Source organism: Mauremys reevesii, linkage group 5, assembly GCF_016161935.1.
Source record: "Mauremys reevesii isolate NIE-2019 linkage group 5, ASM1616193v1, whole genome shotgun sequence".
NCBI classification, from domain to species: Eukaryota; Metazoa; Chordata; order Testudines; family Geoemydidae; genus Mauremys; species Mauremys reevesii.
Window position 1 is genome coordinate 51,068,231 of NC_052627.1, and position 15,449 is coordinate 51,083,679.

The following is a 15,449-nucleotide window of genomic DNA, read 5'->3' on the forward strand; positions in this document are numbered from 1 at the left end:
GACGTCCTCCAGCGGGTGGGGAGGAAGGGTAGGAAAGTGTAAACAAGACATTTACATTTCATCACAGGGATGATTCAAACCTCACGTCCACAATGGACTACATGTCACCATGACTCTGTAAGGATGTTTCTAGCACAAGAAACTGAAATATAAAGAGGGAGGAAAACACTTGATTTCACCTCTTCTCCTTCCATCTCTCTGCTCATGACATCAATGACTATCAAAGAACTAAACTAAGGGGGAGTGATTCCAGGCTGAAAGGAGACCCAGCCTATGAAATTTACAACAGTGTACGGTGAGACAAAACCTTTCCTTTTAAATTCACTTAGCTTGTTAAGTTTGTAGTACGCAAGCTAATACCTCTTATTTTCTTTTTTGTAACCAATTCTGACTTTTGTGCATTGTCACTTGTAATCACTTTAAATCTATCTTTCTGTAGTTAATAAACTTATCTTTTTGTGTTATCTTAACCAGGGTGTTTGGATTAAAGTGTATGGGAAACTCCATTTGGGATAACAGGTCGGGTGCATAAATAATTTTCCTTTGATGAAATGACAGGCTTGCTATGAGCTTGCATTGTTCAGCAGTCTGCTGGATAGTACAAGACACACATTTCTGGGGGAAAGTCTGGCACTAAGAATTTGCTGGTGTTGCCCTGTAAGAAATTCACGAGTGACTGGCCAGAGTGCTCATGTGAATTTGCATGCTGAAGGCTGTGTGCAAGCAGGCCAGTAGTGGATGTTCTGACAGCAAAGAGGCGTCAAAGGCACCCCAGGCTAGAGAGTTAAGGGGGCATTGCTGTAACAGTCCAGATTGTACCCTGGGCAACGTCACAATGGGAATACTCAGAATAGCATGCATTGAGGCAGGGCCTCCGCTGGTTTAAATTGTCCTACCTCCACTGAAGTCAAGTCATTGAAGTCAACAGGGTTATGACAATATAGACCAACTGATGATTTGCACCTATGTCCACGAGTGTTTTAGCATCTGATCCCAATCAGGGGCGGCTCCAGGCGCCAGCATGCCAAGCGCGTGCCTGGGGCGGCAAGCCACGGGGGGCGCTCTGCCAGTCGCCGCGAGGGTGGCAGGCAGGTTGCCTTCAGCGACTTGCCTGCAGAGGGTCCGCTGGTCCCGTGGCTTCAGCAGACGTCCTGCAGGTGTGCCGCCGAATCCGCGGGACCAGGGACCTCCTGCAGGCAAGCCGCCGAAGGCAGCCTGCCTGCCGTGCTTGGGGCAGCAAAATACCTAGAGCCACCCTTGATCCCAATCCTGCAAAAACTTATGCATACACTGAACTTTATACATGAGACATCAAAGTGCTTACAGAATTGGGGCCTGTGGTATATGAAAAAATTCTCAGAAATCAGAAAAAAAAAACATGCCAACACTTTTTTAAACCTTACCCCTCCCCATTTGGTGTATTTGTCTCAACTGGTTTTTATTTTGGGTTTGGTTTGGTTTTTTGCATGAAAATGTCAGCACTTCTTCCTGAAAATGACAATGTTTTGTATTGCTGAAAAGTAGGGATTGTCAGCATTTTTTGAATTTTCAAAATTCTGATATTTGTTAACATTTTTTGCAGTTTGCAAACCAGCTTACAGAGAAGTTAGAATTTTCCAAAAGTTTGAAATTGTGATTAAAAAATTTCCAAAAAAAGTTACAAAATATTCTGCATTTTTTTTTCAACCAGCTCTGTTGAAAATACGAGTTTCACAAAATTTGCCAAGGTAGCGTAATAAAGGGAGTGTGACCAATCCAATTGTTGTTAAAGAGGGCAAAGGTCTATACTGGCATGTAACAAATCAGTATCTACTGATTGCAATGGTTAATGGCTCAGTTTGATCCACCTGTGACAATCTATAAATTCTCAGACAGGTTTGATTTAAAGATGAACTGCTATGGTAAAATAAAATTAGAATTAAGCTCAGAAAATCCTGCCAGATATCTTGACAAACCAGGCTATGAGGCAATTCAGCACAGAAACAGTTTAAGCTCATTTTTTCCAGGACTTCTCCCCACCCGCTCCTTTGCTGTTTGATAAAATTCTCACACTTCCAGCTTCCCTAAAAATCATCTCAAAATGTGTCATGCATAGACTCCACTTATCGGTCCTGTTCACCCCATTCCCTCAGAACCCTGCTTGAGCACTATTTTCAAGCCCAGCTGTAACTAATATGGTTTGTGCTCTGGTGTGCAAAGGGCCTAGTAAACCCTCAAAAGAGTCTGAATCTATTTCTCAGGGAGAGCACTGTTCAGCAGTGCCCTTTTTCCAGCAGTAATAATAACCCTTCATAGCTTTTCAACTTGTCATCTATGCAACTGTTTGCAAAATGTTAAGGCTAATGATATAACAGACTCTGATAATTACACTGCAGATGCAGAAGGACACCCCGGCATGAATAAAATATAGGTCTCCGAGTAAGCTGAAAGTGAAGGGGTAGGAATCTCACATAGGCATAGATCTTGCTGTACATGAGTAAACTTGCATATAGCTTGATTTGAGTGCAAGGTCAAACTGTAAACAAGGGTGGACAGGCTGTGTGCTGGAGATGGTGTCTCCAGACTAGTTGAGGTAAGTGACAACACCTTGATAAGCTTGAAATGTACATAAGGTGAGGAGATAAGTGATTGGTCCTTACACAATTTGCAAAGCAATTGGTCCTTATATGATCTGTACAATGTCCAGACCAATTTGGATTCAAGAAATATAAATGTTAGTAGCTAGGAAAAAAATGTATCTAACCTGTGTAGTGATGACATGATTTGGAATTGTGGTATCACCCTGTACCTAAACCTAGCCAGTGTGGGCAAAGAGCTGTCAAATGCCTAATAAATTAACCTGAGTGGCCAACTGGAAGCAAACTGAGTTTCTGTAGCCCAGAGAACTGGAGGAAGTGTTCTCTCAGAACTGAACATGGTGTTTGGATAAGCCTAGTGGAAAAGGTCTTGGAGGGAACCACGACACCTCAGACTTGAAAACGAAATATTGTTCCTAGTCTGCATAACCCTGATCTGGTCTAATTTTTAAAAATGAGGAGGTTTGAATTTAGTTAGTACATAGACGAGTAACCTGCACAGACAGTGTTCTAGGCATACAGCTTCCCAATTATTTTATATTTTATAAGATTCTATCTTGAAAAAGATTGTACATTTGATGCCCTGCCTCGTGATCTCATGGTGATGCTCTGAAGTGCTATGAAGGAGACTTGAGTTTGAGTCCTACTGCTTAACTTATTCCCCTGGCTTCCAAGTATAAATCAAAGGAAAAAATCACTATACTGGAAAGGTGTGTGATCTTGTCAGCTAATCAAGGCTGGGACTGGCCAGTTCTTGGATGGGAGATTTCTGAAAAGAACACTGTAGAATATGTATAATTCAGAATGCTCTGCAGATCTGTATTCTCTTACAGAAACTCCTTTCATTTGTTGTTTCATTTTCTTCCTCTCTTTTTTACCCTTTTTATTTATTGTGGTGGAGGGGAGAGTAAACTATATGCCTAACATTATGTAAGTGCGACACAAAAGGCCAAGAGTGGCAGCCTTTACTAACCAAACTTCCCAGTAAGGATTGCAGGATTGAAAAACAAACCTTAGGGGTAAAAGGAGAGGAAAAGAATACAATAAAAAAGTTGAGGGGAATCTTATGTAGAAGAAAGAGTTGTGCACAGGTGGAATGGGCTTCCAGTCAAGGTGATGGAACCAAGTAGTATTAATATGTTAGGGATTTATACTGACCTCACTATAGTGCCTGAGTGTTTGTTTTTTAATTTATGTAAGCAAAAAAAAGTATAGACAATTTAATACATTAAAGTGGTTTTAGTCAGTTTCCTGTTTTGTAGTAGCTAGCTGTTCTTTGCAGGAGGGCATTTACATTCTTGGGAGGATATTTTACATTGATCCTGTGGGGTGGGTTTTATTTGGTTGGTTTTTTACACTAGATTGCCAATGTGTTTTTTCTGCATGGGAGTGTTTTTGCCTTCCTCTGGCAAAGTTTAACCATATGTAAAATAGAGACGGTAGAGCTGTCAAACATTATAGACTCAAAGGGCCAGATTCTCAGCTGATCTCCAAAGAAGCTATGCCAGTTACATCACCTGAGGATCAGGCCCGAAATGCCTGCTTTTCGGACTGCATGTCTACACAACTATATAAGGTCTCTGCTTCTGCAGAAAAAGTGGGGCTTTCCCTGTACTGAAAACAAACCAAAAAAAGTTTGTTTTTTTCCCAAATTAATTCAAGGGACTCTGAGCATTACTGAAGATTGTGCTGTTCTCTGTGGTAGGATGAGTGACACATGGTGACTCTGCACATTGTGTTCAGAGGACGGGGTCACTTGCATTATTTACAGTGTCTCTAGTTTACATTTTTCAATTAGGAGATAATCAGTATGCCATTATAAGTTAAAATTGTTGGACTGACCTTTTGACTGTACTTTTTTATCTGGTGAATCCTCAGGGATGGCTTGATTGAAAGCATGACAGCAGAATGAGCCAAGCCAGACTGATGATAAATAAGAACAATTATCACACTTATTATCTGATAAATAATTTATTATGATTTGCCATTAATCCATCACAAAATGCCTTCTTCAAAAAAGAGCCGGAAGTCTGGCTTCCTTTTGTGTCCCCACTTTGTTTCAGATACTGGTGTTAAAGGAACATAAAAGGAATGTTTACTCAGAAACAGCAAACTGCCTCTGCATACCTGATCATTTCAATCAGTAAAGATACATTACAGCCTTCATGCAACAATTTGGCTCTTCTGGTTTATTTTTGTATAAAAAGGAAACAGAGTCTGTTGCATGTTTAAATATCTCAAGGTCCATCACAGAAATAGGTACTAACCCACTTTGGGTACCTCTACACTGCAGTACAAGACCTGTGACACAGCCGCAGCTGGCCTGGGTCAGCTGACACAGGCTCTTTGCGCTCCAGCTGTGGAGCTATAAAATTGTTGTATTCTACATTAAGGCTCAAGCTGGAGCCTGGGCTCTAAGACCCCTGGAGAAGGGGGGGTCTCAAAGCCTGGGCTCTAGCCAGAGCATCCCCATGGCAATTTTATAGCCTGAGACCCATGAGCCCAAGTCAGCTGACCTGGGCTTTGAGGCTCAGTGCCACACATTTATTGCAGTGCAGACATACCCCTTGACTTCTAGAGCACCAAAAATCTCAAAACACTTCCCCAATTGTAATTAGTATTAGTACATAGTATTATCCCCATTTCAACAGATAAGCATGTCGAGGCACAGAGGTCAGGCCAACATTTTCTAACTAGGGTGCCTAAACTTATGTCTCTAGAGCCCTATTTAAGCACCTAAATAGATGGTCTAATTTTCAGAGGTGATGAGAAGCTGTAGTTCTCGTTAGCTTTAGGTACCCACTTTTTAAAATGATGGGGTAAGAGGCTTGACCAAGGTTACAGAGGAAATCAATGGCAGAGCTAGGCACAGAAACCAGAAGTCCTGACTCTCTGCCTCTTGCTCATTAGATGACAAGCACTCTTTATGTGGAATTCCCTTTGACTGGGTTCAGTCAGTACCTGAAGAATAGACCTAAAGTAAACAGCACTCACTGCCTCAATAATAATGCACTGTATGTGGAATAATATTGGCTGAACATTTGTATGCTATTCAGTACTCAGTAAATTCAATTACTGGAGACATGTAGAATACATAAAAATGATTCTAAATACTGGAAGCACAGGGAAAAAAAACATTGTTTCCCCTACTGTGTTTTACTTGATGATAGTAATTTCAATAGGCATGAATGTATTTTAGCCACTAGTAATTGATAAGTAATTTGGACCTTTGGAAATGCAGTACCTATTTCCCAGCAAATTTCATTTATTGATCCATTGTTGCTTTTAATTTTTTCCTTTCGTCTTGCTTTTTATTTTATTTCCTTTTATCTACTCCCTTTGGCAATTCTTGCTTAAAAGGTTGAAGCTTAAGAAATTACACATTTGTTTGGGCTTTATCCAAAAATATTGTGTCCTGCAAGTGACTGCACTTAATTCACAGACTCTTTTCATACATTTCAGCCACTCATTTCCACTGTGTATGCATTAGCTTGGATGTTTGCATTCCTTATATAAATTCACCATCTGATAACACGCTATATCCAAAGAAGAGTGTTTCTCTCCATAAGCCCTTATTAGAGCTGTTCAAAATAATTCTCACTATAACATAACTGGCTAAAACACAAGTACACTGTTGACAATTTTGCACTACATTTTCTGATGTGATAAAAAAGGCATAATTATATAGTACCCAGAGGCACCAGCTCTGGCCCTGCTGGAAACTTCTATAAGGTCTCGGTCATATAGGCCTCCAAGGCCAAGTACAAAGATAATGCTAAGAAAAGAAAGAAAACCCCTTTTCTTTAAGCCCTACGCTGCCTCTTTAGGTCCCATGTTGCCCTTTAGCAAAACCCAACAATCTAGTAGACTAGCTTGGTGTTAAATGGGATCTTTTTGGCCAATGGTCTGCTCGAGATTCAAGTTTACTTTAATGAATTATATCAGCTGGCACCAGGGTTCTCTGCAGCCTCAGTAATGTCTTTAAAACAAGTATTATTTAATACAGCACCATGAAATGTGCATAACCAATTGTACAAGTCAAAGAAAGACCCTGACCCAAATAGCTGTCCATTGGACATTAAGGGCCCTAACCTACACCTCCCCTAAAGTACTGAGAGCCCTCAGCTCTCACTGAAGGTAGAGGATTTCTAAGCAGCAGAGATCCAAACTAATCAATGTGACAATAAGCTACTGTGGTGGGAGCAGCTTAGGTGATTAGTGGGAGCTTAGGGTGCTCAGCACTTTGCCCAGCAGCAATCAGTACAATGTCAATCACTGGAACAAACTTCCATCTGAGCAAGATGGCAGTCCAGACTAAAACACACAGTACTATCCCACTAGAGAACTCAGCCTCAGTAACACATGACAACCATCAGCAGTGACACCTGAAGCTCCCACACCCTGATGAGACAATTCATTTGGAGGGGAATTCATTTTTTCTGGGCTCAGGTTTATTACCCATTAGACTTGGGCTTCATTTTTCCACAAGGTTGGTGGTGTCAGGAGCAAATCATTTTATTCTTAGCTAAATTCACTAAAATGTTTGCATCCTGGTAAACTTCTAAGGCACAAATGGAGATCTTTGCCAAGGCCTACTGAAAGTATGAGGTCTTCCAATACGTAGCCCGATAGAACGTCCTAACCACAGCTCAAGTGCAGAAATACAGTTAGTGAGATAAGTCAAATAATTATACCAGGAGGGGCAGTGACTGCTACAGTTAAGATTAAACAATGATTTCTATTCTAGCTCCTTGCTTTCACAGTTGTTCCTAAAATTCCAAAAACTTTCAGCTTTGAGGCTGCAGTTCTCTAGGCATGAAGTCTTCCCAAGCATGATTTTTTTTAATAAATCTGAGCAAAAACAATTAAGTAATATGGGAGTAAAAAGAGTGGGAGAAATATTTTCCTCATTGTTTAAAAAAAAAAAAGCATTGTTGTTTTGACCAGCTGTTAGCACCAAACCACTTGGAGGTAAAAAGTAGCAATTTGGCAGGGAAATAGCCCTCTGAGAATTGTCTTTGAGGGCCAAATTCTCCAGTCTAACAAGGGCATGAAAGTGAACTTTAAAGTGGCTGGAGATTTGCACTAGGGAAGTTTCTCTGTGCTGGGGAAATATCCAGCAGAGTAAAGCTGCCAGAAGCAGCTCTGTCTCTCCCTGCTCCTGGTGTAAGGGGAGAGAATGAGCAGGTCAGTGGTTTGGAGGAGGCATGACGGGTGAAAAGAAGGGCACAGGGTGAGTAAGGCTCTGCTATGTCTGATTCTCTGTAGGTGCAAGTTCCTGAGGGACCTTTCATGAGTAGCATAAGTTAAAGCTGTCCCCACAACTTTAATTTGACCGGAGCTGGGGAGCTGAGAATTGGGGAGCTGTGGGCAGCTCCCAAGCAGAGCACAGGAACAGCAGAGAATTGAGCTCTGAGCATTCTAGTGAAAAAATGGTTTTGACTTGACTGATTTATGAACCTTTGGAAATTGCACTCCAAGCCTGCCTGGTAAATTTTGACCAATGCTAGAGCTGAGCTCCACGTGCACATCTAAGGAAGGCATAGTACATGTTTCTTGGCTAACTTAGCTGTGCATTTTACAATGTATTGCATTGCATGATGAAAGGGCTTCACAGGTGAAAAAATGAAACATTAAGAGTTAAAAAGCTCATCTATGCCACATTTCTGTCCACCCTCTATAGAGTGCTATGCAAACAGCTGCCACGGAGCAGAACGTAGTGTATTACAGGGAGCACACATACCTTGTTACAAGGGTGCTCTACATAGGCATACACTTAAATTGTAAGTTAATAGATAAGTTGTCTGTAGATGGTGCTCAAGAATATAAAGCACAATCCAATGGTTTTCTCTGTGGAGTTGTTGGCATGGTGTCAGTAGGAAAAACAGATTGACCACTTTAATTGTTTATTCTGAGTGAGTAGGGGCACTTCAGCACTCTTCCCTACATTGTTCAGCTGAATCAATCCACTCCCAAACGCCCTCTGTGGCCTTTAAACAGTTGATGTATGTTGATTAAGTGATCCAAACACACTGACAAATTACTATAGAGGCAAATATCGAAGATGACAAGTCTTAGTACTCAAGGGAGAGGTTAATTACCCACACACTTCCTGGAAGATACTTGATGATTTCTGTTTTACTGTATATAAGTTCCTGGGCTGGATTGATATTAACCTCTTATCTCTTAATAGAAAGAGCAGCTGGAGGTATGGCAGTGTAGGCCTGGTATTGACCAATAAGGAAGAAATAATCAGGAATCTGAAGGTGATGGGTACCATTGAAGCCAATGACCATGACATGATTAAACTCATTATGTTGAGACAGGCTGTTGCTTATTTACACTAATATTACTATAAAATACCTATAAAGTTGTGTAAGAAAAAGTCATGACGCAGAATGGAAGAGACTTGCTAAAGGACATAAAGTAAATGAGAAGTTTTACAAAGAAAACATGGGTAAGTGGATCACTCAGGAATGGGTAGCTCTCATTTACGGTTCAAGCCTGCAGTGCCTCGGGAGCTATGCTTAGCATCCTTAAGGATCATTGTCGTGAGCAGCTGACAACATCACTGGGATTTGAGGGTGTTCTGCGCCTCTCAGGAAGCACTCAGCACCAAGTCCTAAAAGAGCTAGGAACAATATAACAGAGGACTCAAACTAGCTAGCCCTTTCAGTCTCAGTCTGCAACAGAAAAATAAAGAGCATAAGAGCGTTGAGAGTTGAAGGCTAAAGATGCTTTAGGTAAGATAGTGGAAGGACTGATAAAGAGGCTGGTGAAAGAAAAAACCTTAGATAAACTAAATGTAGAAATCAGAGAGACTGGGTGACATGCATGTGAGGTTTTAAAGAACTAGCAGGAGAAACTGCCACTAGCACTGACTTCTTAAAATTCTTTGAGAAAGGCAAAGTCCCAGAAGGTTGGTGAAGAGCAAATCTACTACCCATCTTTAAGAAGGGGAAAAAAATCCTAAGCACTATAAAAGGCTATCAGCTAGTAATATGCAGTCTGGTAGCTGACAGAAGTGGGACAGCACAAGTTTGAAGAGTGAAAGGGAAAAAAACAAGCTATCATTTTGATGTATGTCTAACTGAAATTAAAAACCCCTGGCTGGCCTACACCAGCTGACTCAGGCTCACAGGGGTCGGGCTAAGGGACTGTTTAATTGAGGTGTAGATGTTTGGACTCAGACTGGAGCCCATTCTTTGGGACCATCCCGGGCTCCAGTCCAAGTCCGAATGTCTACATCTAGCCACAGGTGTCCAATTGCAGTGTAGACATACCCTTGGAAAACAAAAATGTGGGCCACTCTAGTTTTTGAAGAGAACAACTTACTAGAAGGAATGCACAAAACAGAAAACATTTAGCAGTGAGGGAGACCATTCTGGAACATCACGAAAAAAGACTTCCCATCCATGAAGAGCTGAAAAAGTGGAGACTTTTTTCTGTACAGAAGACCAGGGTCCTGATTCCACTAATAATAATCCCCATTCTTCAAGTCAATGGAATTACACAATGTGAGTGAGACTGGGGTCAGACCTATTCTCTTTGTTTTCATTTCCCATATAGTTATAACATTTAAAATTAGCTCACACCAAAACCTGAGATCTAAACACCCCCAATTGTATGAATGTTCAAAATCCAGACAGAAAGATCTCGTCCCCCCACCCCGCCATGTGAGCTCCCCTTAACCATGTGCCTCTGTGCAGCAGAACTACCCTACTTATGCCTGGTGCTCCCTATAGCGGAGGAGGAGGGACCCTCTTTGAACATTAGTTCACCCACTTGCCATCACTAGAACACTGATCATCTGCAGAACGTCCAGTTCTATCAAAGAGCCCTATAGTCAGCATCTTGGGAACAGCTTAATGCACCGTATTGATTCGAACAGATGAATTTTTTTTATTTTAAATAAGACTCAAGGATTGAGAGCACACTTAGGGCAAGCAGGAGCCAAGACTTTTCCCACAGCCAGTTAGGGTGACCAGATGTCCCTGATTTTTGGGTCTTTTTCTTATATAGGCTATTACCCCCACCCTCCCCCATCCCAATTTTTCACACTTGCTGTCTGGTCACCCTACAGCCAGCAGAGCCCAAATACCTCCCCCATCTGGACACAAAAGGTAACCAGTGAAGTGTGGTATTTAATGCATTTGCAGTCCCCTAAGAATAGTGCCTGTTTTGACATAAATAATATCCAGACACTAAAGAATTCAGAATGTACCATAGTACAATTAATCAGGCTCTTAGACATGCAGTCTGTGCTGCTGCCTCTACTTTGCAAAATAAAAGCCTCTTTAAGGAGAGGCATTAGAGCAGGTTCTCATCATGTGACACCCTGAGTAAATGAATGGTGTGGATTTAAATCTTGTGGTTAACAAGCAGCAGACTCTTGTCCCTGTGCACTCATTTCCCATTCTTTGTCCTCAAGAGATACATTTCAGGCCTATTTGGTCCTTTACCAAAAGCAATGTTACATTGGTCTAATTGCTACTTTCCATAGTTAAGCCTTTTTATGTAACACCTGCACTATTAACAGTATGTATCCTCATTATAACCAAACACTCATTCAAGTCAATATTCTGTTCAGGTTCTTATAACACCCTCATCACTGTAGTGTCTAGTGCCTTCTCATTGCATCACAGTGCGCTTCTGGAATTTGTCACGTGTGAGTCTATCTCCCTACAACTCTCCAAGTGGAAAATTATATAATTTCTTTTTAAATTGATTTTTTTATGTCTGCTGCAGCACATGCATTTGTTACAGAAGGCAAGGAACTGTTCAGGTGGAGCAGCTACAGAATCAAACCCTCACTAGGAAACCTCTGCTGTGGTATTTGATGTAATGTCCAACATTCCAAACCTCTTGTTTCTGATTTAACAGCCTTTCCAGGATTTGTGTAGAATTCCTTCCAGAAATTAATAATAAAATGTTAAGAATTATTGATAATCTTTAAAAGAGAGAATTTACATAATGTTAAAAAGTCAAATAAGCCACAGACATTTTTATTAAAAGGAATAACAGTGACCCAAGAGACTGATTTTACAAAACCAAGAATCAGCCAAGAAGTTAAGGATCAGTTGTTTCAAAGGGATTTCAATCCAAACACTAAAACTGCATGCACAAATCTGCATGTCAAAGATTTCATACCCAAAATGTGCAAAAATAAACTGGGCCAGATTATCAGCTGTTATACATTGCTGTAGCTCCACTAACTTCAAGAATATAGATATAGATATGGGTGAGTGTGTGTGCGCGCATGCAAACTGTGTTTGTGTGCACAAAGAAGATAGCTACACACAGATTCAAATTTCTTGTGCATAACAAAATACATGTGCAAAAATTTGACTATGCCAAATTGTTCCCATGGTTTTAGAGGCTGCTTTTGAAAACTTGGTTTTTAATGGTCTCCAAGTAGTGCAGGGGGGTGACAGTTTTAAGAAAACTGGAGAAAGTCATTTTCTATCTATCTGGGAAAGGAAGACTGAATAGAAGTAGTCACAATTCTTAAAAACATACAATGTGAGCAGATGCTGTTCCCATGCTGCTCCAATAGAGTCACCACACACACTGAGGGTTGAAAACTCACCCCTCACCAAGGTTCAGCTTTATTACAGTAATAACGAACTTCAGCCTTCTCCCAGGCTTGGCTGTTTCAATCTTATAACCAGAGAGCCACTTCCATCTTCCTTATATCCAGAGTAGATTAGCAACTGCACCTGCCACAGTGAATCAACAGGATTCCAAAACCTGTATATTCTGTGGCCTGCATTGTGAAGGAGGTTAGACTGGATGATCATAATGGTGCCTTCTGACCTTAAAGTCTATGACTCTATGATAACCTGCTGATGTGGTAGATCAACAGAAGTACCCAGCCATCTTGTTACATATGATCAAACCTCTGAATTATAAAAACAAGTATAATGATGCAGGATCCTACATGCCTTATCCAGGCAAAACTGCTATTGTGCTTTGGCTGTTACGATAATGGGAGTTTTGCCAGGGAAGGTGTGCAGGATTGGGCCTATAATTTATATAGGGGTGATTTTGATTTTAGATGCATCTCTGAGCAAGGACTGGTACATGAAATGTACCAACTCAGGAATAGCCCCAGGAGGCAATGTCATAGAGCTGCTCTGTGTGCCAATGGAACTTTTTTTGGTCAGAATTTGCCGATTCATTAAAACCAAACAGTTTTGCAAGAATGGTTCTGTTTGGATGAACCACTGACACAGCTGCTCTGCCTGCGAGGCAGATTTCCATTGCCTCGTTTCCTGTCAACACACTTGCCTGGCTCCTCTGAAGCTTGCTGAGCCAGCAACCTCAGCACTTGGGAACCAGCAGTCCCAGGGCTTCCAGCTCCCCCTCAGCCCACCAGGCAGGCTACTGAGAACAGAGAACTTCCCAGGCTTCCAAGCTCCTTGGGTCTCAGGCAGCCTGACAGGCTGGCTACCAGGGAGCTGGGAACCATGACAATCTTGGCAGCTGCAGGTTGGCATTAACATAATTCTTATCAGATTCCATTTTTGAGTTTTCAGCTTTTTGCTACAATTTAGGACAAGAAGCTCTTTTATGAAATCTTAAAAGCTTTCCTGGAGCTAGAACACTATTTTCTACCCAGCTCTAGAAACGTGACTCAGACACCCTGCTCGGTCAAAATTTCTCCCGTTCTTCCTCCTTGCTTCTGAGGATAGTCATTAATTGCTGGCTTATACCAGCAGTAGACTATTACCCCTGTCCTCCAGTGGCTGGTGAATAGGGAGCCATGGGTCTCTTCCCCACCCAGATGCTCAGGAAAGCAAGTGAGTGCAAGAGTAGCCCTGCTTACTGCTGCTTATCTGTAGCCAATGGGTATGAGTAAACCACATAAGGGTGTAAGGAGAGGTCCCTGCTTCCTTACACAGGCATCAAGCCCTTAAAAGATTATATCCATCCGATTCACTTGCCTTTCTAATGGGGAAAAAAATATTTTTCCTAAAGGGCAAAATATGATGTCTCTCAGCATGGAAACATACTGACTGCACCACCAACACCAAGTTGTCGGTTGCTTTGACTGAAGAGCAGTTAATAGCCATCCTCCTGCCACTGTTGTATAACTGGATTGCTGCACTTCATGCAGATGGGATTAGTTGATGTCAATTTCACTAAGTTTGAACTGTACATATATTAGACAATTTTCTCTTTTTATTTCAGAAAATAATCCTTTATTCTAAAATTGTTACATTTAATATTCCAGACCAAGCAATGCCAACCACGGTTTGCTATCACAGGTTTATAATACATATGTTCCGTACATCTCTAGTTCAAAGATGTACAGTAACCATATAATTTCCTCAGAACTTAAGATTCTGGTGTCACCTCTGTTGTCCTACATCCCTCTCCAAAGCAATAACAAGATGTATAGTGATCAATATCATACACAGTAGTGCCGAAGTACTAAAATATCAGTATTTTATACAGTAACCCCTAAATTTTTCAGGAGTTGTAGGGAATTCTAATGGGAGACTCTCTAAATAAAAATCTTGTAAAAGGGCATTGAAAATTTAAAGACAATATCTCTTCAGTCTTGTATTCTCATTGATTGGGAAGGTGAATAGAAGATTAAGTTGTAAGTAAGGGTCTAAAAAGCATTAGGCTGGAGTCAGTCTAGCTAAGATAAGCAGAAACACTCTGGTACTAGGGACAATGGACAAGATAAATTTGGAATGAAGAGATCAGGTTATATACATGAACTGCACATGGACAGAGCATGCTGTACATGGATTGATTCCTGAAAAGTAACCAAGCCAATCATGAAGCACGTGATGCAATGTATAGTCAGGAACGCAGGTGTCAGTAGAGATGTATACAAGGACAAGTTTTGCTGTGTAATTTCAGGATTTGTTATGTACCCTGCATCCACTCCCTGCCTGGCCAGCTTGGACATAGTGTTTCTGTATGCCAAATAAAGGTACTTGAGTGATATATTACAAATTCAACAGGCTAAGTATGTATATCTTTATAATTATAAACCAGTCAAAAACAAAGGCCGCCTCTGTCCTGTTACTGAGAAATGCTGAATTATTACTGATCTAATAATATAAGGCCTAAACCTGCAGTTCTGATCAGACAAAAGCCCCACAGACTTCAGTAGGGCTTTTGCCTGCACAAGGACCGGAGGCTTTGGCCAACAGCATTTTCATGTAATCATCCTGAGTGAAATTCACTCAGTCTGGGAATGCAGAGAAAAGGTCTCGTATGCATCTTAAGTCTTGAATTTCTTTCTCAGGAATATTTGTAAGAATATCCCCAGCTGTTCTAATCAAGTTCATTGCATACAACTGTAAGAAAAAGATTTTTCCATATGGACAATATCACAAAGCTAGTCAGAGGAAAACACCACAAAAATAGTTCATAATTACAGTTTGAGAAAGCATTTAAGTGACGTAAGTGTCTAAGCCCTTTCCAAAAGTGATTTAGGCACCTGAGCCTCAGTCTCACTGAGGCTATGTCTACATTACCCTAACACTGCTGCCAGTGATGTGCATGTGCAGCTACACACCACAGTGAAAAGCAGGCCGCGTTTACACTACTGTGTGTAGCTACACAAGACAGTGAAAGGGGAAATAGAGGGGAAAAGCTCTGGCAGCTCACTGCTGATTGAGCCTTTCCCTGCTGCCTCCCCCCACCAGAGCACAGTGGGGCACTTCACAGCTAAAAATAGCAGTGTAGATAGCATGGGCAGCACATAATGGAGACTGAAGGAGCCTAAGCCTCCCCAAACTTCCACTAATGCTCCCTGCTCCGGGGCCAGGCTCAGAGCTCCTCCAGGCAGGCCAAGGGAAGCTCAGGTTGGGGTGGCTCAGCCAACTGTGCCAGAGCTCCTCTAGCCAA

General features: G+C 41.4%; 1 long non-coding RNA gene across 2 annotated transcripts in view; it reads right to left on the reverse strand.

Moving 5' to 3' along the window:
- The window catches only part of LOC120406201, a 180,970-nt gene that overhangs the window by 109,404 nt on the left and 56,117 nt on the right, over positions 1-15,449 (reverse strand). Inside the window, exon 2 of one of the 2 annotated variants that reach the window (XR_005599137.1) lies at positions 4,419-4,499. The exons of the other annotated variant lie outside the window; for it this stretch is intronic. This is a non-coding gene — a long non-coding RNA (uncharacterized LOC120406201). The remainder of the gene's footprint in view (positions 1-4,418; positions 4,500-15,449) is intronic. 2 annotated transcript variants of the gene reach the window in all.